We start from the raw sequence: 26,092 nt of genomic DNA, 5'->3' as shown, positions 1-26,092 counted from the left end.
CGTAATAGTTTTACTTGGTTAGAGATCATGGTGATGTGGTTGAATGTCCCGCGACCACCGTGTCTTAAGGGCATAGTGATGAAGAACGTTGTGCAATCCTTGGAAAACACTGGCTCTTCATTCTGGGAAAACAGAAGAACAGCAGACATACACCCTCCCAGTATTAGGTAGTAGTGGTTAGTGGAAGAACCAGGTGCCTGGAACAGGACAAAAGCTGATAAAGTTATGTGCAATAACGGTATAGGTTAAATAAATCATGGCTTTTCTCATGAAACACTCAGACAGGTTTGTTCTTTAGCATTGGTGGTCTGCAAGAATTACCTTCCTGTCATTGTCAACGCATTTGAGATTGACTACTATATTTTACCATCATAGAAAAATGAACAGTGTTCCCTAAATAATGTATATATCGGGGCGGCAACATCCTCGTCTGAAAAGTGAAGCCGATGTGGATGCATTCTCTCTAGTGTCCACCAGGGGGCGACTCCTCTGGTTGTATAGAAGTCTATGAGAAAATGACTCTACTTCTCTCTTGATTTATTACCTCAGTAAACATTGTAAACATGAGTTTATGGTCTCAATCTCTAGTTTCAAGTCTTCTTCAATACAGCATGATGTTCATTTAGTACATTATGGTCCATTTAGATTATAATAGACCATAATGATTTAGGGCGGGGCAACATTGTGATTGACAGGTCTCTACCACAACATTCTCCGGTCTGGGAGTTGTCTTATGTCTCACAACTTAGTCTGTTTCACAGTGTGTTTTCAGTTCATGAACGTTTTTAACATTTTCATCCACTAAAAATGTCTTATTCAGCTTTGGGTGATACTTAGCTTCACCCTCTCATGTCACTTCTGGTTCCAAAAAAACATGATGGCGACGACCAAAACCCACGTTGATTACGTTCACATCTAACATACAGTCTATAATATTGATAGGCTTATAAATGATGATGGACTGACACACTCACCTGACGATCAAGCCACTTTTCTGACGTCTCCACATGCTTCTGAGTTGGAAAGATGAAGTCAGTACATAACACTTCTATAAATAAATTGTAGAAGACTAAAGAAGTCTCACCGATAATGTCCCTACCTTGGTGCAGTCACTTGTTGTGACATCGCACAGTGAAAGTATTGACATGTTTTGAGCTCGAGTCACCCAACGCACACTCAGCCTATCCTGTGTCACCCATTTCACCATGGTGATGTAGTACTCACTAAGTAAAAACGTACAAATGGTAATGGTTAGTAGTCAGCAAAAAATAACACACATTATTTTTTATTTAAAATGTGTTTTTATCATACCTCTTTTCAAAACTGTCAGGAGGTCTCAGCTCAGTTGTGAGGGAGCTGCCGTCCAGACTGACAACATAGAGTCTGGCGGTGGGATTGATTTGTCCCATCTGGGGTGAAAACAGTACAAATGTACAATTACATTCACAGGCGTAATCTAATTGGACGTAATATCCGTGATGCACACTGCATGCAGTCTAGCGATAAAAATAGGCACTGAGCAACACGCCGCACTTGCTTTCTATTTTTACATGCTGCCATACATTGCTAGTAGGACTTTAACAGAGAATATGATGAGAATATGAAAGAAGTTGGAAACAAACTGTGTTGCTGTATGCTGCACAGGCCCTGGGGCGAGTCAGTCATTTTCCTCATCTTAAACCTCACTCAGAAATGATGCTCATTAGTCTACATGACAAGGGAAATCTAGGATGACAGTATTTATTCCACATTCATGCCCGCTTATCTGTACTGTTTGTTATTCCTGTCTTCTCCAACCCTTCACTTTCTGCTCTTTTGGAGGCACAATAGCTTCTTGGAATGGATCCATTCTGTTCTACTGGTGTTATTAGCCACATATTACATGACAGGTAAGCAATCTGATGGATCAAACACATACTAAATGCAAAATACCAGGGCTTTGACCCACCTAAATGGAACGGGGCCGTAATTAATGTTATTTATTACACCTGTGTTTAATCTGCAATGGCATGTAAAAACGGCTGCTGTAAAAAGGGCTTATATATCAGTTAGTCAGTTGTTTGGTTGGTCGGTTGGTGGTCAGCTGACGTCAAAGGTTTGATGGATTGCTATGAAATCTGCTACAGACCTTGTGCCTTGTGAAAATAGATTGCAATAACTTTTGTTCTCTGAACCTCTTATCTGGCATCATCTTCAGGTCAAAATCTTTTGCATTTAACGCAAAGCTTTGTCTAAGTATAACCTCACTGCACTGCTGGCATGATATATAGTACTTAAACAAAGCAGAGCTTTGAGCTAAATGCTAACGGCAACATGCTTACATGCTGCTGTTCAAGAAGTCATGTCTACCATGTTTACCATCTTGGTTTAGGTGATAGCATGCTTAGATTAGCCCATTAGCGCTAAACCCAAAGTACAGCTGAGGCTGTTGGAAATGTCATTAGTTTTGCAGGTATTTGGCCATAAACCAGTTTATGGAGTTTTTGCAGGGCTCTAGAATGTGGATACTACAGTCATTCTAACAGTAATGAGGTATTTCTTTAAGTTCAGACACATTATACCCATGAAGAATACTCCCCCGGGTACTTTTACTTTTTATTGACTCACTGAGAGATACCCACACAAATGTATCCCCCAGTGACTGAAGCAGAAGTATGACCGTCAGACTGCTACACACCATCCGTGTTCTCATAGATAAAAGGAAGCAGAAGGCAATTAAATCTCTGCTTCATTTAATCCCATGATGTCATAACATTGACCCCACTCAAGGATTCAAGCAAAAGACTCACTGTGTGTGTGTGTGTGTGTGTGCACATACAAATTTTCACACTGCGTTGGGGAGGTGAACATTAAGTGCAGTGCTTCATTAATTAGATGACTTCCTATTCTAAGCCCCTCCTCCCATCAATTAATCCTAACCAACAGCTGAGGCTGTCCTTCCCCTTATGACTCTCATTCCACCCGTTTTCCACAACCTTCTACCGTCTGAGAGGCATTTGGTACGCTGAACGTGCGCTTCAAAGGAAGGTGTGTTAGCGTGCCTCACTGAAGTATATCACATTCCTATCCCTCCCAGTGCCACAGATCCCTGCAGACATCTCTCTTCAAAGGAAGCAAAGCCACTGTAACATGAATTAAACAAGAAGAGGATTCACTAACCTTTATGGGTAAGCTAAAGCGGCGATCCTGCAGCTGTATTATTCATAGAGCTGCTTTGTTACAATTGAGTTTCAGGTTATAGTGGACTCAAGTGTGCAGTATAAAGCATGGGTGGCCATATACAGAACACAATAGTGACTCTGTAGTTTTCCACAAGTTACTCTGTAAGAAGATCAGTATTTCTACACCAGAAAACTCCATGTGCCACAGAAAATGTATTTTCGATCAAAATAACTATGCAACACTATGAAACAGTATTATTGGTGTGCCCACAAATAACAAAAGAAAATGATATGTACTGCTTTTAAATTAAGTTAAATTAATTCAATACATTATTACTCTAATACAGTGCATATGATGTTATGTGTAAATATGTGCAAAAGTAAAGTTAAAACAGGCATAAAATTGCCAAAAAGAAATTCTGTTCATGGCCTCAGAGTCCACTTGAGGATTACGATGCAAATGTGAATGTGTGATGTATATATATATATATATATATATGTATATCTGTAGATCTAGTGTTGAGGTTAACAAACAGAAAAAGGAGAATGGTAAAATATTGGTTTCTGTGGCAAGAAGTTAAAATGATTTTACTTAATGAAGTCGAAATCTAGTTTTCAAACTAGGACATGCAATGTGTAATTTATTAGAAATATGCTCATGCCATATTCAAATTTACTTTTAAACATTCATGGCGGGCCATTGAAAAACGTGCACCAAAGGTATTAAGTGAGCTAAAGGATGTTCTGGTGCTGCTCTCCTGATACAGTGAACCTTTAACTGGAATAATCCGCATCAATTCTGTACTGACAACAAGTCAATACCCGAAATCAATGCAGCAATGTTATAACCCACTTAAATTGAAAGTTAATTTAAACTCTGGAAATAGATTAGACTTCTAGTACTCTAAGTGTTACCTTTGGATAAGGGTACTCCTTCCCCCTGGGGTACAGAGAGCCTGTCAGCCGGGGCAGGAGCATGTTGGGAACCAGGGAATCGTTGATGGTGAGATAGGCCAGTCTGGAGCTGTCAGGTGACCACCAGTGGGCCACTTGCGTGTGCAAGACCTCCTCTGGAACACCAAGAGAAGACAGATCAGACCCTATGAGCCAGGAGACAGGGGCTCGGTCCTCCTGCTTATTGATCGCAAAAGTTAGTCTGTGCTCCTCTTTTTAATCTCAAGTTATTCTGTATCAGTGTTTTTCAACCTTTTCTGACCCGCGGTACATTTTTTACATTAAAAAGATCCCGCGGCACACCAACAACCAAAAAAGATACAAAATGACACATTTTAGCATAATACAGCATATACTGACAATTGAATAACTCTAAATTTGTTGATCCTTACTAGGCTTTTCATCTGGGTTATTCTGTCCAGGGCCCAGTTCAGAGTAAAAAAGAAAACAGCTGAGTTACCGCACGTGTGTTCTGGGAAGCTACGCTAAACTAGCTTAACGGGAAAACAACAGCAGCAAACAAACTACGCAGAATTTAGCTGTTCCTACTGATTCAAACAGGGCTAAAGCAATCGCCACATAATCCACATTTCTCCAGACCATCATTCTTGCTTTGTAAAAGAAAACAAAACCCCAAGCAGATTCAATTGTCCGGATAATAACTCCACACATGACGGGATGCTTCGTAATTAACGGACAATGCATATAGTCCAAATCAATATAATTAACACAAAGACAAGAACAAACTCACAAGAACCAGTCACATATATTCATATGACAACAGAGCAACAAATCAATCCAGCAGACCTGCAGCAACATGCATTCTGCTACACACTCGAGGGCCATTCAGATATTAGATGTAAAAAAACAAACGCAGTTGACTTACCAAATGCTGTTCAATTAAAGACAAACTCCATCCTCCTTTCTTTGTTGACAAAGAGTTTAATCCCACTGGTTGGTGCATGTTTGGTTGTCAGAATCAATATTCCAACAGCCAACTTAAGTTCTACAGAGTCCAGACAGGATCACAACCGTTTCAGATCAACAGGTGTTTCAGTTTAGCGAGTGAGCGAGTTAACTGGTAACTTTCAGCCGAGTGCGCCTCGAGTTGCTCGTAGAAACCTACATAAATAGTTGGCATGGATAATAAACACAGATAAGTATGTATTTAAAACTGATACCTGCATGTTCTGTCATGGTTTTTTTAACAGCTGCCGTCACCACGAGTGACCACAGACACATTGGTCTGAGAGTCACCAGTGAACCTGCGGTGTCTATGGCTGCAAGCTATTCAACGTGTTGACTACCTCTGGACTGTTTGGAGCGTCCAGAAGTCTTGAAAGTCACTTTATTTAGGTTGCATTTGCATTATTTGCTAGTTAATGGCCTCACTTAGCTTGACAAGCTATTACACTCCGTCGTACTTCCGTTGCCAAACGGCGTGCACACACTTACATACATCATCATTGTTCTTTTCCTATTCTGAGTCCAAAGTGCCAGATTCTGGAGGTAGCATCGGAATTCTTCTATCTGTCCTTCAAGTTAGTTATTTCGGCAGGCTTTTATGACTCAGACCCCGAGATACTTAAACTCCTGCTCCAGCTGCAGCAGTAAAGCAGGCGCTGCACCGGACCGTCTTGGTGAAGAGGGAGCTGAGCCGGAAGGCAAAGCTCTCAATTTACCACTCGGTCTACGTTCCTACCCTCACCTATGGTCACGAACTCTGGGTCGTGACCGAAAGGACAAGGTCGCGGCTACAAGCGGCCGAAATGAGCTTCCTCCGTAGGGTGGCCGGGCTCAGCCTTAGAGATAGGGTAAGGAGCTCGGTCATCAGGAGGGAGCTTGGAGTCGAGCCGCTACTCCTTCGCGTCGAAAGGAGTCAGCTGAGGTGGCTCAGCATCTAATTAGGATGCCTCCTGGACGCCTCCCACTGGAGGTTTTCCAGGCACGTCCAACTGGGAAGAGACCCCGGGGAAGACCCAGAACACGCTGGAGAGATTACATCTCCCAGCTGGCCTGGGAACGCCTCGGGATCCCCCAGAATGAGCTGGAACATGTTGCCGGTGAGAGGGAGGTCTGGGTCAGCCTGCTTGGCCTGCTGCCACCACGACCCGACCCCGGATAAGCGGAGGAAAATGGATGGATGGATGGATTTATGACTCAGTGCTCTCTCTCTTACCCTCATACAGCCAGTCCGTGATGCCGTTGAAGATGACTCCCTCCTGTCCAGAAGACGTGAGCCTCCACGAGCTGCTCTGAACATCCGTTTGGTAGTAAATGTTGTTTTCAAATATATATATCTGTGGGACAAGGAGACAATTTATATATATTTTGAATTTGAAAACACAAGCTGTGATAAGTACTGCATTATAGTGTATGAAACTTATCCATGCGCCTTATCGTACATAATTGTATGGAAAAATGCTAAGCAGATGAAACTGCCGCTTTTAGGACCGAGGAGACAGAGCATCTCTGCAGAACGAAAATACAACCAAGTGAACCGATCCCACATTCGCTGAGCGTATCATCTCCAGTGATAACACAGACAAATATGCAGGAGAGCTGCTGAGTAATGAAACTTTGTCGTTAGCGGTGTGACGCACCGCTGCAGGGCTTCAGGTTCCAACCGAGGGCAGGTAGAAACACTGAGGAAACCAGATAAATATGCTATCAAATGGTTAATTACTTTCCCTGTCTGCTCTGGAGAGAATAATGGAGTGATTATTCTGTGCATAATGCCCTGCACGGTGGAGGCGTTTGGAGCTTTGGTGGCAAAACAAGATGTCTTCCAGCAATAGCTCGATTAGCCTAACTGTTACTGGTTGGGTTTTGAGGGCGTTTGTGTTTCCTCTCGAGTCAAAAATAGAATTTGACGAGTCTTTACCTCAGAGCAGGTAGGATTCTATGAGTGCAATGAATTATATGTCACACGGTATTAAATAAGACATCCTTTTCACCTTTATGCATGCAGCAAGGTTTTTTCAATCAGCTTATTATTTTCTCAATAATTGGATTCACTGGCTGGTCAATAAAACAACAAATTACACACACCTATTTAGATATTTGCTTGTTTGTCCAACAAACAGTCCAAAACACAAAGATATAAAATATAGAATATTGTAGGAGCGTGGACACAAACGATGAGGCGAGTATTCCCTTTGGCTGCACCTTGTGGCCGTTTATTTCCATCCATACACACATCACACTCATTCATTTCCTGCCACCCTTTAACCCCCCCTGTCACCAGGGTTACGCCCCTTGAGGGGCCCCGTGAATTCGGTCTTTTCTGTCCCCTACATGCGCCCCCCCAGAATTCACCAATTCCAGAGGTTAGTCCCAAAACCATTAATGTCTCGGGGCCCGAATCAACCGACCAGCCCGACTCCGTGTCTCTGGGGTGGGAGGCAGGACCGCCGTTGAAGGAACCTTCCGGGTCCTGTCGTGTTGCAGTGGGAGGGCCCGAGGCCGCCCCCGCCGTGGGGGTTCAGCCAACCTTACCGGTTGGTCCAGGTCCAGATGTGCTGGTTTATTTATTTATTTATTTAACCTTTATTTAACCAGGTAAAATCAATTGAGAACCAATTCTCATTTTCAATGATGACCTGGCCAAGAGGCAGTAGCACAGTCCACAGTTTAAGGCGGTCAACCGACACGTATTCCAGCCTGCCGCCCATGTCGACCTTGCAGGTTTTGTCTCCGGTCTCCAGCACCCGAAACCGCCCAACGTAGGGGGGTTGAAAGGGTCCACGGTGGCCGTCCTGGCGAACGAACACATACTTTGCTGACTTGAGGCTGGACGAGACTTATGACTGTGGGAGGCCGTGCTGCGACGTGGGCACCGGTTTGAACAGCCTGGCTTTTTCCAGGAGCGTTTCCCGCTGCTGGGTTGCAGACCAAGGGTCTGTGACTTTGGGGAAAAACTCCCCCGGGACCCGCAGTGGCTGTCCATAAACCAGCTCAGCCGATGAAGCCTGCAGATCGTCCCTGGGGGCTGTCCTAAGCCCCAACATGACCCACGGAAGTCTGTCCACCCAATTGCTGTCTTTGAGGCTGGCCCGGAGAGCAGCTTTCATCGACCGGTGGAACCGCACGCATGAACCATTAACCTGCGGGTGGTAGGTGGTAGTGCGATGGAGCTTCACCCCTAGGCTTCCTGCAACTGCATCCCACAGCTCTGATGTAAACTGTGGGCCTCGGTCTGAGGAAACGTCAGCTGGGGCTCCGAACCTGGCGACCCAAGCCTGAATAAATGCCTGAGCCACCTCATCCGACGTTGTCGATGACAACGGGACAGCTTCTGGCCAACGAGTGGTTCGGTCTACCATGGTGAGGAGATGTGTGAAACCACGAAATGGGGGCAACGGTCCTACCAAGTCCACATTCACGTGATCGAACCTCCTTTCTGGAACCGAGAACTGTGCTAAAGGGGTCTTTATGTGACGTGCACCTTGGAGCGCTGGCACACCACACAAGTCCCGGCCCACCTCCGTATATCCTTTTTCAGCCGGTGCCAGACGAACTTTGCTGACACCAACTTCTGAGAAGCCCTCTTGCCAGGGTGTGACAGTCCATGAATAGCATTGAAAACCTGTTGTCTCCATACGTCGGGAACAACCGGCCGTGGCTGGCCTGTGGAGATGTCACACAGGAGCGGGTCATCCAGGTAGACAAACAGGAAAGGCAGGTCCCTCAGCACCGTGTCCATTAGCCGCTGGAATGTCTGCGCTGCATTTTTTAGGCCAAACGACATCCTCAAGAACTCAAACAGGCCGAATGGAGTGATCAGCGCAGTCTTGGGAATGTCCAGCGGGTGAACGGGCACTTGATGGTAACCTCGTACCAGGTCCACTTTCGAAAACACCACGCTATCCGACAAGTGGGCAGAAAAGTCTTGAATATGTGGAACCGGATAGCGGTCCGGGATTGTTGCCTCGTTGAGCCGGCGATAATCTCCACACGGGCGCCACCCGCCCCCAGGCTTCGGGGCCATGTGCAGGGGTGAAGCCCACGGACTGTAGGAGCGGCGAATGATGCCTAGGTGCTCCATGTTTTCAAACTGTCTTGGCAATGGTGAGCTTTGCCGGATCTAGGCGCCGGGCCCGGGCATGTACCGGTGGACCGGTGGTAGAGATGTGATGCTCCACCCGATGCTTGACTGTGGAGGAGGAGAAGGTGGGCTGCGAGAGGTCTGGGAACTCGGCCAGCAGACGCAGAAACTCATCAGCCGCTGCAAGCATGCTAGTCAACCTGGTAGAGCCCGCTTCACTTAGTGTACATGGGTAAGAACAAAAAGTCACAGCATTTATCAGGCGGCGGCCCTTGACGTCCACCAATAGTCCATAAGCGCATAGGAAATCCGCGCCAAGCAGGAGAATGGCAATTTTGGCAGTAACAAAGTCCCAGCTGAAACGCTGCCCCATAAAACACAGCTCCAGGCACCGTGTCCCAAAAGTGCGTTCGCGGCTTCCAGAGGGGGGCCCTGCCCGTTTGTCAGCATGTCCATCCGCGTTGCAGGCACAACGCTCCTCTGCGCCCCCGTGTCGCAGAGAAAGCGCCGCCCGGAAACGTCGTCCCGGATGAACAGCAGCCTGCCTTCCCAACCGACGCTCATGGTAGTCACTGAGCGCCGGCCCTGGCATTTCCCGTTCTGCCGAAACTGCATGGTGAACGGCACCTTGTAGCCCGCGGCCCAAACCTTGCGTGGTAATAGCACAGGCCCGTAGATCCCTGCCGTTGGCCCGCTGCTGCTGCGGTGACGACCGTTGTCTCCCCCGGCCACACTGTGGCTTGGGCCGGCCTCAATGCGGCCGTGTAGCTTTGTTGGCCAGCCAGAAAGAACTTATCGGCCTCCTTGGCCAACTCCCGACAATCGGTAATCGTGGTGTTGGCCAAAGTGGCCCGCACCTGCAGCGGGAGCTGCTGCAGAAAAAGTTCCGTAAACATAAACTCCGGCTCGTGTTTTCTAGCAGAGCTAACATTTTGTCCATTAGCTCCGACGGCTTGCTGTCGCCGAGGCCGTTCAGAGAAAGCAACCGGCGAGCCCGCTCAGAGTCCGAAAGCCTGAAAATGTTCAACAGCCGGTCTTTCAATGTATCGTACTTGTCCCTCTCTGGAGGATTTTCAAGGATGCTTACCACTCTGCCTGCTGTCGAACTGCCGAGAGCTGCCACGACATAATAATATTTTGTCGCGTCCGCTGTAATGTCTCTGAGGGCGAACTGTGCCTCAGTTTGAGCAAACTACACCGCCGCTTGCGTCTCCCAAAACTCCGGCAGTTTCAGCGAAACTGCGTGCATCGTCATCTTCTCTTCTGGAAACGTCCAGGAGAGTCAGGGTCACCAATGTAGGAGTGTGGAAACAAACGATGAGGCGAGTATTCCCTTTGGCTGCACCTTTATTTCCATCCATACACACATCACACTCATTCATTTCCTGCCACCCTTTAACCCCCCCTGTCACCAGGGTTACGCCCCTTTCCTTAAAGGGGCCCGTGAATTTGGTCTTTTCTGTCCCCTACAATATTGACATTTTTGCTTGAAAATGACAAATGACATGAATCAAAATAGTTGCTGATTACATTTCTGCCCATCGTCTAATCAACGAGTCAGCTAATCGTTTCAGCTCCACAATGGTGCTGAGACTAAACACCCAAGTTCTCAAATGAATAATGGGGCTAAATATCCCTAAAGATCCTTAAACGCTTCAGCTATTAGTTCACATTTCATATTAGTCAAGCATTTTCCTGGATAATTTATGCATTCCCATTTAGACTGCAGCTGTATAATGCATGCTTACTGATATTTATCGCTGAGTGAGTTCTTATATGAATATGTCACACATTATACTTGTTGAGACAAGGAGGATTGTGGGTCAGTATGAACTGTACTTGCATCTGTTTGGGAAGAGACGCAGATCTGCACTTTGGATTTCCTTGTTGGAAATAAATTAGAACTCAGTAGGTGTTGAGATGCATTGAGGTTATTATGTTGTTGTTTGTGGACTTGCTTGGGTAATCAAGTGAAAATGTTTTATTACAAATATCCAATTGCTTTGAACTATCTTTGCTCCAGTATTAAATGTGTGATTAAGTGAATGATGGGAGCGTCATTGCTTTTAGACTGAGTTGCCGTTGTTCGGCCCGTAAACTCACCAGCTGCTGGCCGTGAACGCCCCATGAGGCAAACTGGAGGACTGAATCGGACACCTCCGGAGGGTTCAGCTCCCGCACCTCTCTGATGAAAGAACGGATCAAATGACACACGGAGTATTACACAGCAGACCAGCACAGATCCACATACGTTCTTAAAGTTCAGATACAAACACTGCAAATTTACAGATTCCAAAGGCTCAAATAATGTTGAGGCGAATGATGTGTGTCATCTTAAGTGATTAAAAACATGAACTGAAGTCTACACAGACTCATCAAAAGGGATTTATTTTTCTCGACTGTTATTGATCTCGTCAGAACACTTTGTCGTTATGTGATTTCAAATAAAAGATAATACGAAGACATGTTAACTGTAGCTTGTGTGTCACTGATGTATGACCGAGAAATGAAAAGGAAGTAATATTACCATGCCAGCTGTGTGTTGATAAGCTGTAACTCTCTGTTTGCTCACCTTGTATACAGGTTGTAGATCAGGTACGAGGCCAAGAAAGAGTGCTGGAAGATCTAAAACCCAATGACAAGAAAAACATGTTCAACATTCCCATGATCTGACCTTTGTACATCCTCATTAATAATGAGAGGAAATACTTTGGATAATGATGACTAATAAAGTAGATTAGTCACCAGAATAGATATTCTCTCAAAATAATACAAAAAAACATTCTGAGAGCATTTTGTGATCATGTTCTTTGTGATGATGTATTTTGGCACATCAGCTTTTCCTCAACCAGCTTTGTGTTCTTTTCACTTCTTTTTCCCACATCGCCACTCTGTTCTTGTGCAGAATGAGGCTCTCTGTATTTAATTGGACAGTTATAACAATAACACAGCACGGATTTTGATTTTAGAGGAAGTAAGAGTGAAGGGGGAACAATGCTCTACTGTGCCCTGGTGTTAAAATGACATAAAAGCTAAGAGTGAGAGTGCTGCATTTCACACAGTGATTGGATCTCATTATGGTTGACCTCTGCCCCTTGCATCTGCCACTAAAACCTGACATTTTGCCATACAATAATTGTCTATCATGGCTTTGAGTCACATATTGCTCATGTTTGTCCAATGATCTGAAGAAAATAGAAAAAATATTTGATCATGTTGACACTTTATTCCTTTTTCTTATATACTTCACACCTATGGGCAGTAATGATGAAAGAATGAAAATTCATGTTGAAAGAAAAACCAAACGTGACAAAATAAATGATGTGGAAAAAAATATATTCATATATATATTTCTGCAGTAAGTTCCATTTCAATATATTTTATATTTTAAAACAACTGACATTAGTTTGCATGATTTCTCACTGGTAAAATATACATTTTGAAGTGTGAGATGACAATGTTGCTGAGGCATAGCTACATTTTCCTCTTGTTACTTTGACAACATTGCCAGTTTTAGCGTGTGTTTGCAATGTGTCTGAGAGATGACAGTAAGGAGCACAATGTAAAGAAAGAGAATATATTTTGTTTGTTCATTCATTGGCCAGAGCTCACAGCAGTTTGGTATCGTGGGAGAGAGGAAGAGGAGAGCCATCCGCACTACCACTGAAGCGGCAGAGAGGGCCTCAAGATGGCCGTGGCTCAAAAGAGGAGAGCCAAGGAGCCAGAGTAGCTAGCCATCTGGACACAAGCTGGGGTCTAATCAGCCTCGGCTGGGTCACCTGGAGGAGGGTGTATGATGTTGAAACACCCGAAACACTCGATGATTCCAGGAACATCACTGAGGATGTGTCCAAATGCATCAGCAAATGTATGTGTGTATGTTCACAACTAGCTAATAAACGTCTGTGTGGTCTATATGGAAATGCAGAGCTATTTCCCGCGCAACCGTCAAGTTGCTGTCTTTTCTTAAGTAGACCGTCTAATGAGAAAGTCCCCTCATCAATCTTTAACTCTGCAGGATGCATCCTCTCAGACACGTTGACATGGAGCATGTGGTATGGACAGACGGACACGTGCAGACACGTTGACATGGAGCATGTGCTACGGACAGACGGACACGTGTCTCTATCATCATGCTCACATTGTTTTGAAACTAAGTATGGTTGTAAAATCTACAAAAATAGCAAATCGCAACCTGTTAATCAAAACAATTTAATTAGAATGAAAAATATCATGAAGTAGCCAGCTGGACTCAGGTAGTGCTGGGCGGTATACCGGTTTTAATTTCACGTATGATATAAAATTTTCACACACCGTCATACCGGTGCAGAGCCAAAACAAATGCTGTAACTCTTCAACAGGCAGCTAAATATATTGTTCGCCGCTAAGAGCGCTACGGTCGGAGCTAGTTGTGTTGAGTGTATTGAGAGGGCGCCCTAATCATGGTTATAACTTTATAACACAACAAATAATAACCCACAACTAACGCTCTGAAACAGGGCAAAACACCACGACACAACAGTTTGTGACACAAACAATTTGTAACACTAATAATTGTACATTTATAAAATTGTGAGACAGCGAACAAGCGTGAAAAGCATGTAGGGTATGACTGCTGTAACTCTAACTACATGTATTTATTTATTTCTCAGAAAATACATCTAATACCAAGAATACATACTGTAAATTATGAGGAGTCCAAATTGTGCCTTAAGCAAGTTCATTGAATAATTCATAGTTGAAGCAACAAAGCCCCAAGTGACCTCTCCCTATATTTATCACCATTAATTTACTAAAACTTGTCTGAAAAGTGAAGCTGGAATGAACCGGATAGCAACTTCATTTTGATTTGTTTAAAGTAAATAATTTCACATTATGGTTAATCCTAGATGATTCTATTGCAACGACCTGTAAATTCACATATTACTTGCTAAATTCCATCCTGCAGGGCTACATACATACACAATCATCTTCTCTCTTATACTATATACTTTCCCCTGCGTGTGCGATGAAATGACCAGAGAATATCCACCCAAAGCTGTTGTTTCAGAATTCATTCATTCATTCATTCATTCATTGTCCCTGACGGAGAATGGAATCTGCCTTGGACGATCAACCAGCCACCCGGCCTTCACTCCTAATTTGGTCTTCCAAATTAACAAAAATAATCCTCCCGGAAGGAAAATTGATATTTTATATTGTTACTTGACTGCTCTTCTTCTCCCTTCTCAAAAAAAAAAAAAGACGTCAACATCACTCAGCAGCCAGCCCTCGTAGGTGACAGCTCTGTGATGACTTCTCGATAAAGCTGTCAGCGACGGGTGACAAGCTAAGAGGCGCGGATGTTTGGAGACATCGGAGAGCGTAACAGGCAGCAGGCAGTTTGACTGTAGCGTGTGTCTGTGTTCTCGGACCACCGGAGTTATGCGGCACTTTTAAATATTTCCTACATGGGTGGTGCTTGCCACATTTCAATTAAGATACCACAGGCTGACCCGTACTTTGTGCTTTCCTCACATCTGAGTCATCCTCACGCTGGTGACGTTGTCTGACTGTTGAAACAAATGCTGAGAATCTGTGATGGAATCACAAAGCTTAGCGGTGTTGGAAAGTTGAAACTGTGGACTGGAGTGAAATGTTCACATATACAAGTGAGTGCATGGACATTTGTTTTAGATGGCAGTCTGTGCAGACTTTGGAGGGGTGCAGTGACATTTGGAACAAGCGCAATAAATGCAGACAGAAGAGCAGTGTGTTGTGTTTGACAAAAGCGGCAGCCCATTTTACACTGAAGATAATAACCACACAGCAACTCCCTGCTGTGGTATCAGGGAGGCAAGAGTATACATTTAAAATTATTTTATATTTTTTCAAGTTAAAGAAACAAAAGCTGCACTTCTAAACCATATTTTAAAATAAGTTCCCTGCTCTGTGTTGTAGTGTCAGTAATACCGTTTGAACAGCAGTAATAAAACCGACAGCAACCTCCAGGTCTGAAAAGTGAAGCCGATGCTGAAGTGCCTTGAACCAGCATTCTCTCTAATGGCCTGAAAGGGGCAACTCCTCTGGTTGCTAAAAAGAAGTCAGACTGTATAGAAGTCTGCGAGAAAATGATCCTCTTTCTCACTTTTTTTATCAAGGAATCTTAGCTAGCATCCTCTTTTATGCTGCGCTCTGCTGGGGAGGCTGCATCACTTCGGATGATAAAAACAGGATCAATAAGATGATCAGAAAGGCTGGCACAGTGATTGGCCTTACCCCAGACTGGAGGTCACTGTAGAAAAAGAGAACAAGGGCCGAGATTATAACGGTTGTGTATTTTGAAGGTCATTCATTACACTGTGATTTGAATGGACTCAGAGGCTCATTCAGTGAGCGACTAAGGATGCCTCAGTGTTCTACTAAACGACTCAGGTCTTTATTTCCAGCAGCGGTCCGGTTTCTGAATGAACACTTGTGGTTTTTAGATGTAGCATCTTTCTGCTGTTAATCAAAGGGCTTTTTATGGTGTTGTGTATTCATTGTACTGTGTTTTCTGTTTGTTGGGTGCTGTGAAAACTATGTCTGTTGTTTTTTTGTTTTCTGTATGAGTTGATTTGGTAGCAAATGAGTTTCCCCACTGGGGATTAATAAATCTTTCTAACCTGTGCTGAATTATGGTCTTATTTAGGCCATGTCCACACTACTACGTTTCCATTTGAAAACGCATACGTTTTGCTATGTTTACACTGAGCGTACACACTACGGCGGAGTTTTCGGTCACCGAAAACGGAGGAGTTTGAAAGCTCCGGGGTTGCGTCTTCGTGTGGACGACGTAAACGCATAAGTTTGGAAACAATGACGTAGACCCCCGCGTTCGCTACTTGATTGGTTCTTAGCAGTCACGACGTGTCCTTCCCTGATTTGTCACACTCCTATCACGTGACCCTTCCCGGAAATTCACAAACAACAGCCTTGATTACTGATCAACTACCAGGTCAATTCAACATGGACACCTGATTACAGGTGTTGCTGACCTTGTTGTCTTTACTAGCAGCTGTTCAGTTAAAGTCTGCATTTTTGCTGAGGAAGCAGCTGTTATTGGAGCGATTAGTGAGCGGCATTATCAGACCTATGGAGCGGCCGTCTGAAGTCACGGTTAGCGGCTTTGAGGAGGACGGACACAAAACGGAGGACTTTCCTTTTGTTATTAATGCTTATTTTATTCAGCACAACTATTGTGAAGTCCACATACACAAACTATAAAGGAACAAAACATGAATTTCTCTCCAGTATGCCAGAAACTTCAGCCACCAGCAGAGCTACGAGTGAGAACAGACAACAATGAAACCGAGAGGAAATGAGTAAGAGACATGTTGACCACATTTATAGACCCATATTCTAGTAAACCTTTATGTGTAAGTGTTGATTTTAAAGTAAATTTAATGTGTGAAAGAGAGAAATAGAGCAAGAGCTGCAGCATTGTAACTAAGTCTGAAAAATAAAACTTCTAACACTTTCCACGAAATTTGTCTGTTTGAGTTCATAGAGGAAGATTTTATAGTAAGATCTTAAGTATCAAACACGATCCAAGCAACCAATCTACTTCCTGTTTACAAAGGCACCCACCCGAATGCCCAGGGTACGTGAATAGTTAGGTGATATTCGTTTTCAGGCTTGCGAGTATGGACGTAGATCATTTAGAAAATGATACTGAAACTCCCGTGTGGTTTTTGTTTTAAAACGAAAACGTATTAGTGTGGATGTAGCCTTAGAGTCAAATACACCAAAAAGCAGGCCACGCTTTAGGGCGGGGCTACCTCATGATTTCACTACCAACTACCACGGCGTTGAAATGATTACAACTTTTAATAATTTCACTGTGTGTTTTCACTTCATTAAAGTTAAATGTAACATATTCGTTGCTTGTAAATGTCTTATTCAGAGTTTGGTAGTACTTAGCTCCACCCTCTCGTGTCGCATCTGGTTGCAAAAAAACAAGCTGGCGACGACCAGAATGCCAAACTCGAGGCTTCAAAACGGCGGTCCACAGACCAATGAGTGATGTCGCAGACTACGTCCACTTCTTATATACCTGGTCAACCTATCCTGCCCGTTTGCTCACTTCCCCTCCCCCTCATCGTGCGTCTCACCACCTGTGATCGGATCCCACATTCATATCTCTATATGCAAATAGACGCATACGTCATATCTGTATGCAAAGACCCAAACCTTGCTGTTTTTAACCTTTTTATGTTTTGAGTAAATGGATTCACTGTGGCGCTCAAAGGCTACCGGCAGCTACGGCAACTTTTAAGGTGTACGAGTGTACGAGCTGTGACACCTTAAATGTCACGATGACAACTTTGATTGTTTTTATTGGCTCTCTTGCATGACATATGCTTTAGTGATGATTGGATTGAGATGAATTTGATATACATATGCAAACTGGAAATATTCTTTTCTATTCTACTCTATTCTATTTGTCTTGGGTGCATTTACACCAGTGGTGGGCAGTCAGGGCCTGCAAGGCCTTCTCTGCTGGCCTAAACAGAATCACAAAGCTATATCTATTTTATCATTTTATCATTTTTCTTAAATACATTACATGTATTATAATTTCTAAAAATATGTTTCCCATTATCTTATTTTCTCATTGCACAGCTCCTGTCTTCCTCAGTTGCTCTGCTTCCAGTGCAGCTTGTTTTAAGTAGAGCTTTTATCCAATCAGATCTCACCTCTGTGTCTCTAGGTAAGAACAGAGGTCGAGGCCTGCAGACTCACAAGTGAATCCAGTGCAGTTTAAGTGAATGGGGACAATATTGTTGATTGTCATAGTGTGCAACCAATCCGATCTTTAGTTTGACATGTTGGGCGTATTCTTTGACGTGCCAGAGCCTTCTAGCTGGCCTACAAGTACGTGATTGGTCAGTGGGCTAGCGTGACATGTTGGGCGGTGACAATCCCAATATCTGCTGCCTCTGTCGAGCAGACATTTTCAGCCCTCAAACGCATTAAAACCTATTCAAGAAATACAACTGGGGAGGCTCGACTGTCTTCACTGGCGTCCATGAATCGAGAAGGACTTCTTACTGGAACAAAAATGCACGAATGTACTGAACAACCGTGAGATTAAACCTTTTATTAATAAAGAAAGGAGGATGGACTTTGTCTTTAAATAGTGAACAGCAGCTCTGGTAAGTTAACTGCGTTTGTTTTTATATCTGCAATAGCTTTAATATGCTTGTATATTATTATTTGTATAACTTGTTTTTATGAAGATGGATTTTTGTTTGGTTTTATATGTGATAGGAACTATTGTTACGTCCAATGTTACTCTGGGGACATATTTAGCTGGTGCCAGTGTTGCCAACTTTCTCGCTAAATCTGGCGACTTTCCAAACCCTCATGGCGACTTTTTTTGTCAAAAGCTACTAGCGACAAATCTAGCGACTTTTTCTGGTGTCGTTGGAGACTTTTCTGGTGTTCTGACTCTGACGTTAAAGCACGTACGTTCTGCACGGTGGTGAACAAGCAGCGGGTGCTGCCGTGAGCCCCTCCGCCGCCAAAAAGCACACACAGGCAGGTACTCTCACAGCAGTCCCAGCTGCAGTCAGAGCAAAGAGGAGACGCACTCTCGGCAGATAGTGTATCTATAGGTGTTGGCTTCATTTTTACACGAAACAAATAATAACCGTAGCTGTGTTTCAGCTGCAGGACAGCAGTGAAGGCCCAGGTATAAAATGCACGGCCCGCCACTGATTTACACCTTTACTTAGATCTGTCCACTTGTGATCAGATTACCAGCGTTGATGCCAGGTCTGAACGGAGTCCCTTCCTCCGTGGCCTTCATACATCAGGACTGGCCTGAATGAACGACTCCCTCGCCCTCCATGATCATCTGCTTCCTGACATCCATCCTCAACATTCTGTGGTACACTCCTCATTTTATTAAACTGTTGTGGCATGGTCCTTGCTGGTGAAGTCACTTATCAACACTACTCAGGTTTATTGCAGAGTGCTTTACAGACTAGCAAAGTACACAGATACAACACAATGCAGCTTTTAAACTGAGATCGGTCTGTAGGTAGTTCTGAGACGTGTTGTGACATCTTTAATTGGCAAAGCATGTGGTTCATTCTCGACTCTCCTGAATGCTTAATTAATATTGGTCTTTGCTTATTTACAAACCACAACTGCATTAACATGCTTTTCCAAATTAATAAAAAAGGAGACTTGTGTGCTCTTTATATTCTGCACGGAAGGCTGCTGAGCAGAAAAAAATAAAGCAGAATAAGTTGTATGGAAAGCTTTGACGCAGCAGTACAGTGCAGCGGAGATCTTTGCTTGATTATGATGAATTCATAAGACAACTGGAGACAGTGGTGCAGCAGCAGGCCATCACTCTCCATAGATTCAGTCTGTCACTATGATGATGAACACACCTGCTACGTCCATCTCAGGAGGAGACGGCACCTCAAAAGAGAGAGAGAGCTCATTATCAAGCCTGAATAGTTCGCCGACACCGAGATTGTTCCCGCGGCCAATCGAATTACACGTGCACGAAAGAGTGGAGGTAGAACAAGCAATTTCACCGGTATTAGACACGGGGACAACAATGCGTTTGTGGTGCGATAAATGACACGTTTCTGCAGCATAACAGCTGCCGGTCTCTTTACTAACAGAAACCAAGGGGAGGTATGAAGAAAAGGGCTTGTAGGGTGCAGTTAAACCCTGTGACCAACACTGAACTCTTTCTTAATCACACAATGTCCCCTTTTTCCCCCTCATTTGCTGTATTATGCACTTGTTTCTACCAGTCTGCAGTCAGCATGGAACATAGTCCTACAGAGGGGCAGAAGGAAGTGAGGGAACTTCAGCAGAGTGAATTCATGGATTGATACGAGTTGTATCAAGATAATAGACGGAAGCAAATTAAATGAAGTAGAAATGTTCCATTTCAATGTTGATTTCAAACTCTGCTAATCCCCTTTGTCAGCACATCAATGCATTCATCTGCATTAGTTTGAGGATCAATGAAGAGGATTATCACAGAATGTACTTCTGTTTATCATTATTACCATAAATCACTGCAATATGATCGCCACACTGCTCTAATGTATACATAAGTACTGTATGTAAACTCATTTTTCTGTATCTTCTACAGACATCGGTACAGTCAGAAGGGAGCCGGAGAGCCGTAATTACATTCAAATAAATCAATGATTAATTCGATTTACAGTACATGTCGTCACCGTGGGACTGTGCAGAATACAGAATTCAGAGTTGATTCAGAACTCTACTGATGCAAGAAGTTCTTCAATTATCAAGGTGCCGCCGGCTGAGTTTACAAGACTATCGTTAACCTCATTATTCAATAATTAGATGTGGGTTTTTAGTAGCCTGATGCAACAGTGGCAGTCATTCTCTTCATTCTACAGCGGGTCCTGGTTGGGTCTGTACTGTACGACTTAAATCTTTATGTACTGTGGTTTCGCACATTTCTGCAAGCCTGTCTCCTAGATGTTATCTTCATATACTACGAATTTGTTTTTGAATACATGTTTTCTGAGAAACAGCCTTACTGCCGGGACGACATGAGCTCACAGAACAAAAGTGAAATGCACGACCATGAACACAATGTGGTTTAGTTATCTAAACCACAATGTTTGGGTAAACATTATTAATTATAATTCCAGTGTTTGTTACCAGTAAAAACATAAAGTTGAATTAACTATCAATTTACCATCTATAAATAAGTCGAAGTGTTTTTTTCATTGTTTCACTTACATTAGTTGATCCGAGGAAGAGGCGATTCTGTTGATCACACTTCTTCACCATCAAGCCTCAAGATACCCAACAGAACCTGAGGCAGAATTTTGTCGCACTATATATACAGTAGGTGCAATGATATTTATGATAATCACGCAGAGCTGCAGCACCTCATCACATCTGATGATGCATTCCCACTCAGCTTGAGGGTCCATTTTATCTGATTTTAATGCTGAAACGAACAGTATCATAAGTATGTTTCTCTGTAATCACAACAAATCCCTTTGTGATCTTTTTATATAATTCCTCTTTCCTTCATAGGTGGTACCCTGGCTCTCCACACTGCAATGTTAATGAGTTTCCCAGGATTGTGTAGACAGACTTTCTATCTTTAGACCCACACCTTAGAGGCCAGAATCCCTTATCTCCCCTGCAGGATTGAATCACATATCTCAGCTCTATGAGATGAACACAAAGGACACAAAGAGTAACTGATGAATGGTGATTATTTTGTATGATATGTTGGAATACAACCGCAGTGCTGCAGTAAGCAATGTAAATATCCTAAAAAAAGGAAACAGCTGAAAGGAAAATATTGCAAAATTCCACAACAAAAATGCACATGTATCTTTTGTTGCCACACTTTTGAAGTAGCCATGAGCGACGACTTTTGAGTATCAGGAAGAAGAAGGAGATCACTGCACATCTTGCTCAGTCTGTGTCACATGAAACTCAACAGGAAGATGCTCATGTCAAGGAGATGCATGATTTCAAGAGCAAGCTCTATTGTGGTTATCTTTCATTGGGAGAGATCAGAGAAGCTGAAATACAAATAATCCGATTCTGTCAGAGGAGAAGGTTCTCAGAAGAGATCTCTTGCCTCAAAATGGGAGAAGGTGTAAAAAGAAACAGCCACACATATAAACTCAATCCAATACTGGAAGATGGTGTGTTGAGAGTTGGAGGACGACTTGGTATGGCAGCCATGCCCGAAGAGTCCAAACATCCTGCAATAATAGCTAAGGATCTTCACATCTCATCCTACATCATATTCATGAAGAGATTGGCCACGGTGGTAGGAATCATAAGTTGTCCAGACTATGCCAGATATACTGGATCCCTGGTGTAAGCGGTTCCATTAGGCGGATCTTGTCTAAATGTGTTGTGTGTCGGCGGCTACATGGAGCTGCAGGTCAACAGCAAATGGCAGATTTGCCTGAAGACAGAGTTTCTTCTGTACTCTCTCAATTTTGCTTGCCAGAGCCTTTTCAGTTAGAGATCTTGTCCGTTTCGCCATTTCCGATGTGCCAACCATCGAATCAGTCCTTGATGCACTCATTTCAAACAAACAAGGGAATGACCCTCGCAGTAGAAGCTAAATTTAAAGCCAGCAACCTCAACAGCTGTAACACTGGAATGAAGGCGCCATATTAACGTCAAACACGTCGAGTCCACACCACACCACAGTCTGTTTGAAGGCTCCACACACAACGTACGTAAACCCACGCAGCGGCAAAACCATGCCGAAAGGACAACACACCACTTCGACGCGCGGCAGTAACCAATTCAAAATGCATTCCAACCAAAAAATAAGGCTCCCTCTCTCACCCCCCCTTCCTTCCATTCATCGAACTAAACTACTGAACAGCTGATATCCCCATTGCTATCCCCAACACCACGTGACTCAATTACCGGAAGTGACAAAAAAGGGTGTACAAAATGGCACAGGCCATACCTAGCTCCTACAGTCACCACAGTAACTGCACAGTTACAACCCATTCCCACACCCAACTCATCAACTACTGCTGCTTGGTCAGTGCCCCTCTGCGTCTTGATACCAATGCACCAAAGCACCCTTCAGCGTCTGTATGAGATGCACCACACTTTTGACTTACTCCAATCAAAACCAACTTGGGTCAGTATAAGACGTTTAGAGCAACTGATGTAGTACAAAGTGCACTAGGCAGGGGTGGGAGGGGTGGCAGGTTGATCAAACAAACACAGGACTCTCACCAAGGCCTCTGTTTGTGTACCTTGTGAAACTAAAAGTCAACGTAGACTTATTTTGTCATTGAGATGTTAGTCAATCAAGTTAACGTCAACCACAATCTTTTTTTTAAAACTACTTAGTTATGTAGTTTTGTTGCCTGAATCTAACTTCCTGTGAAGAGAGAAGTTGATTTTGAAAAAACGATATGCAAGTAACAAGCGTATTTTGAAATGCCGTCCCAGACATGTCTAAAACTGGCACTGGAGGGGTACGTAGTTTAGTTTAAACATATATAGTTTAAAGCGTAGGGCCACTGACCATGCCTCTGTATTTGACGAGTTGACAATGAGAATATGTTGGTGGTAAATAACGCCGACGTGGTTTGGAGAATAAGTAACTGAGAATATTTCTTGAAATATATCCCCCGAAATGCTTTTACACTGTACCTTGAAGTAAAATATCCACCATTGTCCTTTGTAGACAAACATTGTTACATTCACAGAAACAAAAACATGTACTTGAATGTTTTCACATTAGCTTATGTAAATGTTAACTTTTCAACATAATAAATGAGTAGTTATAAGGCAAAGCAGTTTGTTCCCATTAGTAAATTACAAAATGTGCCATGTGTATGAATAATTGCTTCATAAGTATCTGGAATATTCCAATTTGTCTTCCAGCCAGGAAACACTAAGCTAATTCAATGTCAGATATGTGATATATGACGCAGCTAAGTAGTATCTATCCAAATACTGTCTCTATAAATACAGCGAAATAGCATTCTATGGCCTCTTGGAGATGGTTGTTTACATTTCAACAGGTTAAAGATTGAAACATTTACTAATTGTATTTGAGGAAGATGTCCAGATGTAAAATGTCTTTCTCTACTCCAGTCCACTCCACAAAAGTTGATTTATCATAGTATTAATTGGTTAGCAATGGCAAAGTCGATCTGTGCGTCAACCACTTTGGTCCAAACTGAAATATCCCAACATTGTATACAGGTATTCATGGTCCTTTAGTGCCACCAACAGGTTAACTTTTGTGGTTTTGAGTGAAATGTCTCAACAACTTTTAGACAGATTGTCATGAAATGTAGGCTGATTACTGATTAGTAATAACTTTTACACTTATTGCAAGAGAGCTGTTTTGTGCTTTTCTTAATTTGAAGCTCAAGAGCTCACAACTAATTTATGGTGCGATTGTAAGGGCCATCCTCTCAACATGATACGACATTGGAGGTATGGCAGAAACTACCTTTAATTTGACATCTAGACAGATGAAAAGAACCTCTACTCTGAATAAATGTATAAGGGGCCATCCTGTGTGTTGATAGTACAGGGTTTTTTTCTTTCAGTGAAATGGTTCAACTTTAAAACGAACACAAGGCAAGAGGCACACAATTTGGAAATTATAGGTAGGTGTATCATTTGTGCAGAGTAACATGATCTTTTAATACTACTGTTATTATTGTAATCATTTGCTACCTGTGCAGGGCCAGCTGGGAACAGGCCGATTGCTTGGCCTCCGGTGTTGCTGCTAAACATCTCCACACCCGACACTGCGCTCCCTTGGGTCCTGAGCACACCCGCCATCCAACCCAGTACAGCCAAAGCCTGGACTGGGGGGGTCTATTACACGCTTTGGCACAATACCGGGTTGACCATTGTTGCATCCCAGCAGTCCAGCAACACGTTTCAATTTCCACTTCTTAGTTAGGTTTAGGCAACAAAACTCAATCAAACTGTTTGAATACCTGCAGAAGTGCTGTTACTAAAGAACGAAATTTACATGACAAATAAATCAACGTGGCTTCTCGTTTCACATGGGGATCAAACACCAGTCTCCTGACTGAAAGATTGCTGGATGTTGGACCCATCCACCTCCTCTCTCATCCGTCTTGTGTGGGCTTTTGTGGTCTTTATACCTCCTGGTTCATGACTACGTGGATAATAAATAAATTACGTGGGATATATACAAATTTTTCATTTTAAATTTTACTATGAATAAATATATCCTCGCACTCTACTATGCACTTCCTTGGGTCCTGAGCAATTAATCTGCCAAGTGTGAAGTTGACCGAATAAACGGGTGTTGAGAAAATCAAAGGACAGACATATGGAACGAGACTCCTTCCATTACAGTTAGATAGGAGCTTGTATTGTACATTGAAAATTTTGAAATTGGCTCCCTCTCTTCAAAATGCTGCCTCATATTATTCATTGCAGTCATTTGAATTATATCTGCCTGAGTAACAGATAAAAAAACTATTCCACCTCTGTACCAGAATCTGCTAACAATAGAAAATGCTGAAATAGTGAAATGAAAAGTGCTGTGGATCAGCAGTTGAGCACCAGCCTATACAAAGCTGATCGGCCTGATTATCGTGTCTGAGCGCATTCCTTCAACACGCACAAACAATCCTCCATCCCATCGTCTACACTCTGTAAACATCATGTTAAATGGTGAAGCAAACCTGCAGTGGCTGGGCCACAAAGCTCAGTGTTTGTTTTGTGGTATTGCCATTTTAGAGGAAGACATGCTGGGACTGATGGGGGCTCAGAGTGCTGATCCTCAATGACGCCACCATTGAGGTGGGATTTATTTATTTTTTGCCAACCAATGAATCCCAATAAAGGGTATACATTAACTTTAATTGGTTTACTTTTTTTTATCACTGAGGGACGTATCAAACTTGTTATGGCTGATAAGAATGGGAAAACAAGTCTGCTGAATCAACAATGATTTGTACTGTATTCTAAAAGTCAGTAAAAGAAATGTAGCAGGAAATCTCTTGCCTTATTCTCTTCTCTGAACTGCGTTCGTCCAATCACGGTTTAGCAACCATAACTCAGTTGCTAAATCGTGATTGGCAGCAGTCCTCTTTACATTACATTACATTACATTACAGTCATTAAGCAGATGCTTTTATCCAAAGCGACTTATAATAAGTGTATTCAACAATTCAAATCTTAAGTTTGGGATTTATCCATACATCAAAGTGGGATACATGGGGCTACTCTGCTTCTCAGGGGTTTTGAAGGTTGGTGTCATTTTTATCCCCTTTGCAAACCAAAAACATAAGAGCAGTGTGTTCACACAAAACATGATGCAAATCTTTTGTGCGACTAGATTACATACAAAGTTGTTGCAAAGACGCGAACAGACGCAAGTAAACACAAAATCGGC

At 43.1% G+C, this 26,092-nt stretch overlaps 1 pseudogene; it reads right to left on the bottom strand.

Annotated features, from left to right (window-relative positions):
- Nucleotides 1–26,092, bottom strand: part of LOC142938547 (inactive dipeptidyl peptidase 10-like) — a 53,271-nt pseudogene that overhangs the window by 16,763 nt on the left and 10,416 nt on the right.

The sequence above is a fragment of the Anarhichas minor genome, unplaced genomic scaffold, assembly GCF_050575085.1.
Source record: "Anarhichas minor isolate MPS153535 unplaced genomic scaffold, ASM5057508v1 ptg000087l, whole genome shotgun sequence".
NCBI lineage: Eukaryota > Metazoa > Chordata > Actinopteri > Perciformes > Anarhichadidae > Anarhichas > Anarhichas minor.
The sequence above is the reverse complement of the archived record's forward strand: the minus strand, read 5'-3'. Positions and strand labels throughout refer to the sequence as shown.